Source organism: Elephantulus edwardii, unplaced genomic scaffold, assembly GCF_000299155.1.
Source record: "Elephantulus edwardii isolate Elephantulus edwardi_28Jun2011 unplaced genomic scaffold, EleEdw1.0 scaffold00010, whole genome shotgun sequence".
Classification (NCBI taxonomy): domain Eukaryota; kingdom Metazoa; phylum Chordata; class Mammalia; order Macroscelidea; family Macroscelididae; genus Elephantulus; species Elephantulus edwardii.
The window spans coordinates 19,470,957-19,480,864 of record NW_006399760.1 but is presented as its reverse complement, the minus strand read 5'-3'; the positions used below and the strand labels follow the sequence as shown (position 1 = coordinate 19,480,864).

Below are 9,908 nucleotides of genomic sequence, written 5' to 3'. Positions count from 1 at the left end.
ATCCTTCTTTACTGTTTCCCACTTTTGCATCCAGTCACCAGTTATCATTAATCCATCTTGATTGTATGTTCAATCCCGTTCAGACTGTAAGATCTGGTAAAAACTCTTAATTTCTTGGCTCTAGGAGTGTATATTTAAATAATAGTCATGTTAATGGTTCCTCCTTGTACAGGTAAGGATAATATCCTATTACCCATAACATAATATTTCAGGATAGAACATGAAATTGACTTTTGGACTATGAATGTAACATCATTCTTTTGTTTTTCTTTTTCAGCATAGTATACGATGTGATTATCTGTTGCAAAGTGGTCAAAGCTGATCCATCTCACCTGACTAATGCCTAGTATCTCAATGTTCATCTGTTTCATTTCCTTTTTAACAATTTCTAGTTTTCCAACATTCAAGCTACATATATTCTATGTTTCAAATATTAAACAATGTTAGCAATTATTTTTCCATAGTTCAACTCACTTTCAATCTGGGCTCTACCACTACACTACTATATTTATGTTCTTCTAGTGTTCATAGGTTTTTCAAAAGTCTATTATTTCCTTTCCAGCTTGGTTCCGGCACTATGGCCCCCGCAAAGAAGGGTGGTGAGAAGAAGAAAGGCCGTTCTGCCATCAACGAAGTGGTGACCAGAGAGTACACCATCAACATTCACAAGCGCATCCATGGAGTGGGATTTAAGAAGCGTGCTCCTCGGGCACTAAAGGAGATCCGGAAATTTGCCATGAAGGAGATGGGCACACCAGATGTTCGCATTGACACCAGGCTTAACAAAGCTGTCTGGGCCAAAGGAATAAGGAATGTCCCATACCGCATCCGTGTACGGTTGTCCAGAAAACGTAATGAGGATGAAGATTCTCCAAACAAGCTGTATACGCTGGTTACCTATGTACCTGTCACCACTTACAAAAATCTACAGACCGTCAATGTGGATGAAAACTAACAGCTGATTGTCAAATAAAGTTATAAAACTGAAAATAAAAAGTCTATTATTTAAGAAGGAGATTGTCAATCATACTTCCTGGATGAATCTTGGAGCTCTACTTAAACCTGTCCACCATGGATAACCTTTATGGCATTTGACACACAATTGGCACAGCTTTCAGTATCACAGCGACTCACAAATCATCTCAGTTCAGCAAACTGACAGGCAAGTGTTGTAGCTATTAGAACAATGTTTTCCCCAAACACAACAAAATGCAAATTTAGTTTATAACTGTAATAGAAAATAGTTGTCATACCAACTAAGTTTTAAACACAAAGGTCCACCCACTGGATCCTGATTGGTTTATTCTAGCCAACTGATTGTTCATGAAATAAAAATGACCAATCAGCATATATCTGATTTTAAATTAAACCACCAGTTTACTCCTGATTGCTAATGAAATTAATTAAAACAAAACAACTTACCTTCCAAAATCTGACTGCTGCAGATAGCAACTCAAAAGGAAACTCTTGGGCAGGACCCAAGCAACTTTTAATCACAAAGGCCCACCCATATCATCCAGTGCAAATCCAAGTTTTATCCCAACAGTTCCAAGGCATAATAGTTCAGGCTTTGGCTGCAGTTCAGTAGTCAAATCCAAATCATCCAGCAAGGTTAACCTCAGTGCAGTTATAAGTCAGCTTCTCCTTCAAGCATCTGACGAGACAAGAACTTAATAAAACAAAACCATAAAAAATTTTTAAAAAAAACAACCCACAAACTAACCCAACCCAACAACAAAACTCTTTTAACTGTGGCCTCCATCTCAGGGCTCCCTTTCTTACACCTTGCTGTAGTTTCTCCACAGCAAGGTCACAATCTCTTCACCACCATTACCAGGGTCTCACCATGAGGGTTTTGGTCTTAACAGAATCTTGCTCCAGTCTTATTGACACTGCAAGTCTTGTTTCTCAGTGTAGGAAGTACTCTTTCTCTTATCCTAGTCCCACAGCTGTTGATGGTTTGCAAGACCTTGTGCCTGCAATTAAGGTAACTGGAAACCAGAGGTGGCTAATTGTAATAGCTAAAAAAAGCTAATTTTTAGAAACATCACATCAGTGCCCTTCTCCAACACCACTTTTCCAAGGCATCAATTGTTCTTCTGTCATCTTTGTTCATTGTCCAGCTTTTAGATGCATAGTAAGTTACTGGAAAAAGATCATAGCCTGAGTCAGATGCATCTTAGTCTTGTGTGGTCTATGTTTCTGTATTTTTAACAAACACTGCAGTTAATTCTTAGATATCTAAATCCTGAGAAACTGCATATAAATTCTTTAAAGCATTTCCCTGTTATCTACCTATCTACTCTATGTTTTATTTGGGTAGTATGAAATAAAAACACACAGTAAGACATTGACCCAATTAGTCAACTTAAATTTTATAATGTAACATTATTCTTCTATACAAGATGTATTATGCTTCTATTTAAGAAGTATTTATTACCTTTCACCCCTCATTCATTCCCCAGAATCACAAATGGTAACATACTATTTAGAAAATGGTAAATCATTCTCTAGTGTCTAATTTATACAGTTCAAATTATATTATGATTCTTTTTGTAATGTTTTCAAATTGATAGCATATCTGAGACCATTTTAATTATATATACACACACATACACACATTGTTACTCCTCAGCAGCTTGGAGAGGTCCCTGACAGCAGACATGTACAATGTCATACATCTCCTAATCTGACTAGTGGTAGCAAAGGTGTTGATTGTGTACCCATGTAAGATAAAAATCCCTGATTTCAATGATATTAATATAATTAATATAACTTAAATGATATATCATAAGATAATCAATAATAATCATTAATTAATACATGCCAGGTTTAGAAAATGCCATGGCACTAGAAACATTATCACTAATGTCAGGTGGACATTGGTTGAAAGCAAAGAGTATAAGAGGAATGTCTATCTGTGTATCATTGCCTATACAAAGGCATTTGGCTGTGTGGATCACAGCAAATCATGGATCCATCTTGAGAAGAATTGGAATACCAGAACAACACTTTATTATGCTCATGCTAAACCTGTACTTGGACCAGGAAACTGTCATTAGACCACAGCAAGGAAACACTGCATGGTTCAAAATCAGAAAATGTGTAGTCCAGGGATGCATCCTGGCTCCATATCTTTTTAATCTATATGCAGAACAGATCAGCTGGGAGGCTGGACTTTATGAAGAAGAATGTGGCATCAGGATTGAAGGAAGACTCATCAACAGCATGCATTGTTCAGATGACATAACCTTGCTTGCTGAAACTAAGGAGGACCTGAAGCATTTGGTGCAAAAGGTCAAGGACTTCAGTCTTTGATATGGATTGAAGTTCAACACCAATAAGACAAAGATTTTCACCACTGGGCCAATTGGCAGCACCATAGATAAAGAAGAGATTGAGATTATTAATAATTTCAGCTTGCTTAGCCTCCACAATCATTATTCTTGGCACTAGCAGTCAGGAAACGAAAAGACAAATTTCATCAGGGTAGTCTGCTGTTAGGGAGCTCTCCAAAGTGCTAAAGAGCAATGATGTCAGTTTAGAGACTAAGGTGTACCTAGGCCATAGTCCTCACAATTACTCATCATGCATTAGAGAGCTGGACAACGACTAAGGATGGAAAAAGAGGAACTGATGTCTTTGAGTTGTGGTGCTGGAGAGGAGTATTGATTGTACATTGTATTGAACAAGCACTGGACTGCCAAGTGAACAAATAGGTTTGTCCTGGAGAGGGTGAAATCAAGCTACTCCTTGGAGGCAAGAATTTTGAAGCTCTGTCTCATATACTTTGGGGATGTGGCCAGAAGGGAATAGTCTTTGGAGAAGGATATCATGCTTGGAAGGGTGGAGGCACAGCACAGGAGAGAAAGACCCTAAAAGAGATGGATTGACACAGTAATTGAGGTAATGGGGGTAGGTGTGTCGGAGACAGTGAGACTGGCTCAGGATAGGGCAGGATTCAGAGATTTTGTACATAAGGTCTTTATGAGTCACAGGCAAGTCAATGGCATACAACAATAACAACAACATTAACATATTAATATCACTGGAACATTGTATTGGACACAAAGGCCAATGGAGCAAAGTAATAGATATTCCAACCCTTAAACAACCATTTATTCCATTTTTCTAAACAAGGGGAAACTTTCTCCACTATACATTCCTAATTTCCCCCCTTTGCATTCTATGTAAAAATAACAATTTGAAAATACATCACAGCTAAGTGTTGACAGTTTGTCTCTATCCTACCTAGCTCCAGGTAGGGAAGCTAGATGAAGGGCTGGAGGCTGTAACAATATGAAGGGCTGATTACTTGTATGTCCAGTAATGGATGTCAGCACCTTCACCTGTGGCTCTAGCCAGACCCCTACACCTGATCCATCCATGCACCAGGTTACTTGGTTTCCTCACAGCATAGTGGCTAGGATACAATGGTGACTATCACCAGAGAAAGCCAGGTGGAAGACATCTTTCGTTTATGACCTAGCTTCAGAAATTATGCACTATTGCTTTTGCCAACATTTACTCATTTAAGTAAAATCATTATACATTACATTTTGTTAGGGTGAAAAAATGCCCAAGAATTAGAGCATGTTTTGAATCCTTGTTTTCTTGATGTTGAGCTTCAGTCTATATTGAAGGCTGCAGTCCTTGATCTTCTGCACTAAATACTTCAGGTCCTCCTTAGTTTCAGCAAACAAGGTTATACCATCTGAACAATGCATGCTGTTGGTGAGTCTTCCTTTAATCCGGATGCCACATTCCTCTAGCCTCGATCTGTTCTGCATGTAGATTAAAAAGATATGGTGACAGGCTGCATCCCTGAACTACACATTTCCTGATTTTGAACCATGCAGTGTCTCCTTGCTTTGTTCTGGTACCTGCTTCCTGGTCCAAGTATAGGTTTTGCATAAGCACAATCAAGTGTTTCGGATTCTTATTCTTCTCATAGTCAGCCACAGTTTGTTGTGATCCACACAGTCAAATGCTTTTGCATAGTCAATGAAGCACAGATAGACGTTCTTCTGGTACTCTCTGCTTTCAGCCAAGATCCATTTAACATTAACTATAATATCTCTATTGCTGCAGCCTCTTCTAAACTCAGCCTGCACATCTGGCAGTTCTTTGTTGATGTGCTGTTTTAGTCATTTTGGAATAATTTTCAGTAGGATCTTGCTTGCATGTGATATTAATGCTATTATTTGATAATCTCCACACTCTGTCAGGTCACCTTTTTTTTTTTTAATTAGAACAAATATAAATCTCTTCCAGTCAATTGGCCAGGTGGTTTTCCTCCAGATCTCACAACCTGGTGAGCACATCTAGGGAAGTATCTGTTTGTTAGAATATGTCAATTGGTATGCCATCAGTTCCTGGAGCCTTGTTTTTAGTCAATTCCTTCAGAGCAGCTTCAACTTCCTCCTTCATCAGCACCTATCATATGTTGATCATATGTTGTTTCATGAAATGCTTCTGTAGCCACCAATTGATTTTGGTACAGTAACTGTATACTCCTTCCATCTTCTTTTAATGTTTCTTAGAGCATCAGAATAAGTGTTCATTTATCTTGTTGTTGTAAGACATTATACATATACACACTTAGACTAGTATATTTATCACTTGGTAGCCTACTGGGTAAGGAGTTGCACTGCCAACTCAAAGACATGTAGTTTGAATCCACCAGCTTCTCCATGGGAGAAAGATGGTCAATCCCCTCTTTTTTTTATTTATAACTTCTAAAAACTGGCTGATGGGCCAACTATGAGTTGGTTGCTACTTGTCAGCTATGAGTGAATGAACTTCTCTGAAGAACCAGAAAATAAGCAGTATAGGAAGCAAAGAGTTAAGTCAACACAGGCGTCCCTTATCTAAGTGTGCTTCACTCTACTGAGCTTTATGAATGTAATTTTAACAAATTTAAGGCTGTGGCAACTCTGCCTTGAGCAAGTCTATTGGCACCATTTTTCAACAGTATGTGTTCACTTTGTGTCACATTTTGGAAATTCTTCCAGTATTTCAAACTTTTCATTATGCCACTGCACACTTAGCAGATTATAGTGCAGTATAAACCTAATTTTTATATGTACTGGGAAACAAACAAAAAGAATGTGACTCACATCATTTGCGTATTCACCTTAGTGCAGAAGCTGGAATCGAGCCTGCAGTATCTCTGAGGTATATCTCTGAGGTGTTCTGAAGCTGAGGCGTCAGCATCCTTTACTTGTTTAGATCCCAGCAATGTGGTGGGTGGGTAACTGAAACACAGGAGACCAGGGTGGGCTTGACTGAACACTTCCATGTCCCCTTTTCACCACTGCCACCCTGCCCCTGCTTTTTCAGATTTTTCCCTTTAAAGATCTGGAAAGACAGAGCAACAGGGCATATTTTGGTGTTGATTAGTGTTTTTAAAAAATAATGTATGGAAGTGATTGTATGAAACACAATAGGAATGAAGATAGTGTGAAAAACAATGTATATGAACCTTGGATGCAAACCAGTATAAAATAATAATTTTAAAAAAGAATTTACCTGTAGATTTACAAAAACTAAAAAATGAAGAAAAAATCTAATCCTTTCAACATACCTTCTTTTGCACGAATACTCTCTCACACATTAATATATTTTGCCTTTGAGTAGTCATTTAAAGTAACAGAAACCAAAGAAAGTTGAAGTATTTTCCCCATGTTCTACTCTTGACTCGAATATGTTTTTTAAAGCTGCCAGTCCATTTTCAAACCATTTCACTGGGACTTAGGGGTGCTGTAGTGATCTAGTTGGTCTTGATAAGCCTGAACTAAAGCTTGAAAGGCAAACTAGAATGTAGGGATAAACTTTCAAGCACTTAGCAAATTATGTTACTGTTAAGCATCCCTCATTTTCCCCCACTCATACAAGGACATGTAAGTCGTGTGGTAGATTTCTTTAATTGCAGGCTTTACCATGCCAAGCCAGAACTGCACAAGTGTGCTTGAGTGCATGGTGGTAGTAGGGACGCTGTACACATTTCACCTCTTTCCCCCAGCAGATACCGCTGAATGAATAGAGTTCTGAGTAAGTAGCCTTTCAATAATTGGTTTTGCACATGGGCCAGATTTCTCTTATTATTTTGTGAGGGAGCCTTCTGTCTATTGGGAAGTAGTGGGTGGCTAACACGCCTGGCTGTATTTCTTCTTCAGATGTCACACCTTGTCACCCGCCACCCCCACAGCGGTGAGAACACCCTGCAGGCATTTGTTCCCTTTGAGTAAATGCCACCCTCCAAAGAGCCTTTCTGCAGGATAAAACATGCTTCGAACAAAGTCCATTTCCAATATACTAAGTGAGGCCAAGAGCATTCTTCACAGACGTGAACAAATGATCTATACTGTACAGGATACAAAGTTTTGCATCTGCCCCCACTGACTGCATCATATCAAAGGGAAGATTCTACTTCCAAATCATTAACAACTGATAATGGGCATTAGTGAATGTAGTGGAGTGAAAAGAGAAAACTATTAAGTGTTTTCATCGACAAGCACACAAGCCTTTCCGTACAGCTGAGCAAAAGAAGGCTGAAAAGAGATGTAATTTTCAGTATTTCTTCATTCTTTGCCTAGGGCGGTGCAGCCCCTGTCTTTGAACAAGGTCAGGTGCATTGTGCCTGCCCATGGTTTGAAGAGCAATGAAAGATTCTTGGAGGAGGTGGATCCCCAGTAACAAATGGCTTTGTGGGGGAGGAGAAGGGACCCCACACAGGCTGTTTCTTTATCTCCCAAAGGCAGGGGCCCTGCAGGCTTTTAGCTAGCTGGGGTGGGTTAACACCTGCTGCCAGAAAGAATGTGCTCTGGCTCCCTGGTCACAGGTAGCTGACTTCCTGATGGGCAGGGCTGGAGGTCCCTTTCGTGGGGAATTTTTCTTTCCCCATACCAATGGGCAATTGATTGTAGACAATTGTACAAGCCTTCCAAGTGGAAAGGTCAGTGGGCATGAATTCTCAAAGCCTGTAGTAAGAAAAAAAGAAAAGCCTAAAACTGCCAAATATGTACATATTTGTAGTATGTACCTATATATTTTTATATCAACATTACATTTGGATACATATACATTTTCCTTGAGCATCATGGTGCATTTGATTAATTAAGGAAATATGAGATGGGTGGATCAAATCAAACTGGCAATTCCTTTATTGAGGCTTACTTTTGCTGTGTGTGCGGTTACCACAGAATGTCCTCATTTGGAGAGATATTTGAATAACGAATCATAGTTCCTGTGCTGAAGTAGTTACAAGATTATCTAGAGAGCGGGCATGCATACACACAACATTTCTAACAAAATCAACAAGTATTGACACGCATATTATACCACAAGTATTTGTAGATAGCATACGGGCTCAAGTTCTGTCAAATGGAAGGAGAAAAAGGAGTCAAACATGGAACTCTTCCAGAAGAATTTCTGGTATTATTGTAAAGGATGTGGACCTAACTCCTCAGAGTTGTACTTGGAACAACATCATTTAATCACCATTTTCCAAGGAATTAATTCAGACTTTTATAATGATCAAAAGGCAGTGAGTTCACCTTGCGGCTCTGAACAATGACAGATGAAATGTAAAAAGAAAACCAAGAAGACCTACCCAGACAAGATAAAATCTCTGAGGACTAGAAACAAAAGGAAAACATAAATCAGTGGGTTGTCTGGGATCTACAAGTAGGTAGTGGTGACTGGGAGTTTAGTCAAATGGAACTCGGAATTCCAAATGGTAGCGAGACCTGGAGCAGACCCAGACTTCTTGCTTCGTGCCAGAGGCATACCAGGCTCTCCACTCCGCTGGCACTTCCAGTGTAGATGAGGCTGTGGGCCCAGGGAAGACAGATACAATGACAAATATCACTCCTAGGAGCTGAGCCAAGTGCCTGAAGACTGTAAGCAGATCCCAAATCCAACACTGAGTTTTGGAACAAGTATTTGGCTGTTAATAGAGAGGTTGATGGTTCAAACCAACCCATTGACTTCACAGGAGAAACACTTGGAAATCTGTTCCCATTAATATTGTAGCCTAAAAAAGAACCAAGCCCTGCTCTGTAACACATGGGATGTCTATTAGTCAAAAATTGAGGCAGTGGCCTCAACAATGTAACCGAACTATTAGAAAAATGTTTGGAGAGGATGCTCAAAATGAGCCTGCAAGACAAAATGCCAAAGAACACAAAGTAATCTGATGCCTAAGACAAACACAGCCAAGAAACAGAAAAAATTAGAAGAGTTGTTGTTATTGTTGTTTTAACCGTCAAGTCAAGTCACACTCTTAGCTGACCCTCCAGGGGGTTTTCAGAGGCAGTAAATTGCATGGGAGGAGGTGGTCCATCTTTCTCCAGCAGGGCAGCTGGTGGATTTGAACTTTTGGGATGACAGTGTAACTCCTTACCACTAAGACTCCAGAGCTCTGAAAAAAAATGTTAAAGAACATTTTTTTAAGTTGTTCAAAGACATAAAGATGTCTATACATTAAAATTTTTTAAAAAATAGAAAATAAAATCAAATCGCATTCTGAGTTTCTATATAAACACTGGGGAAACCATGTAAATCACAATCAAACCCCTTCACCTCCTTAATTAAGAAGGCACAATAAATCTGTGAAATTAACATTACACTGTAAGATGGCCCTTTTGAATGGCAAAGTCATATAATCTACTGTAGTAGTAGTGACAAACTGAAGAGGAATAGTGTTGTATTCGCCATAAAAAAAAAACAACAAACCCAACAGTCCAAGATCTATCCTGAAGTAGAATACCATTAGTGATAGGATAATGCACACCAGCATATTATAGGAAAGCCATTTGTATGACTATTACTTAAAATATGATGAAGAGGAGATGAATGAGTTGTGGTTTTGTATTTAACAACTTCTGCAGTCTAAAATAAATTGA

At 39.0% G+C, this 9,908-nt stretch overlaps 1 pseudogene; it reads left to right on the top strand.

Moving 5' to 3' along the window:
• The first annotated feature begins 577 nt into the window (after positions 1 to 577).
• Positions 578 to 955, top strand: LOC102846573 (annotated as a pseudogene).
• The last annotated feature ends 8,953 nt before the right edge of the window (positions 956 to 9,908 follow it).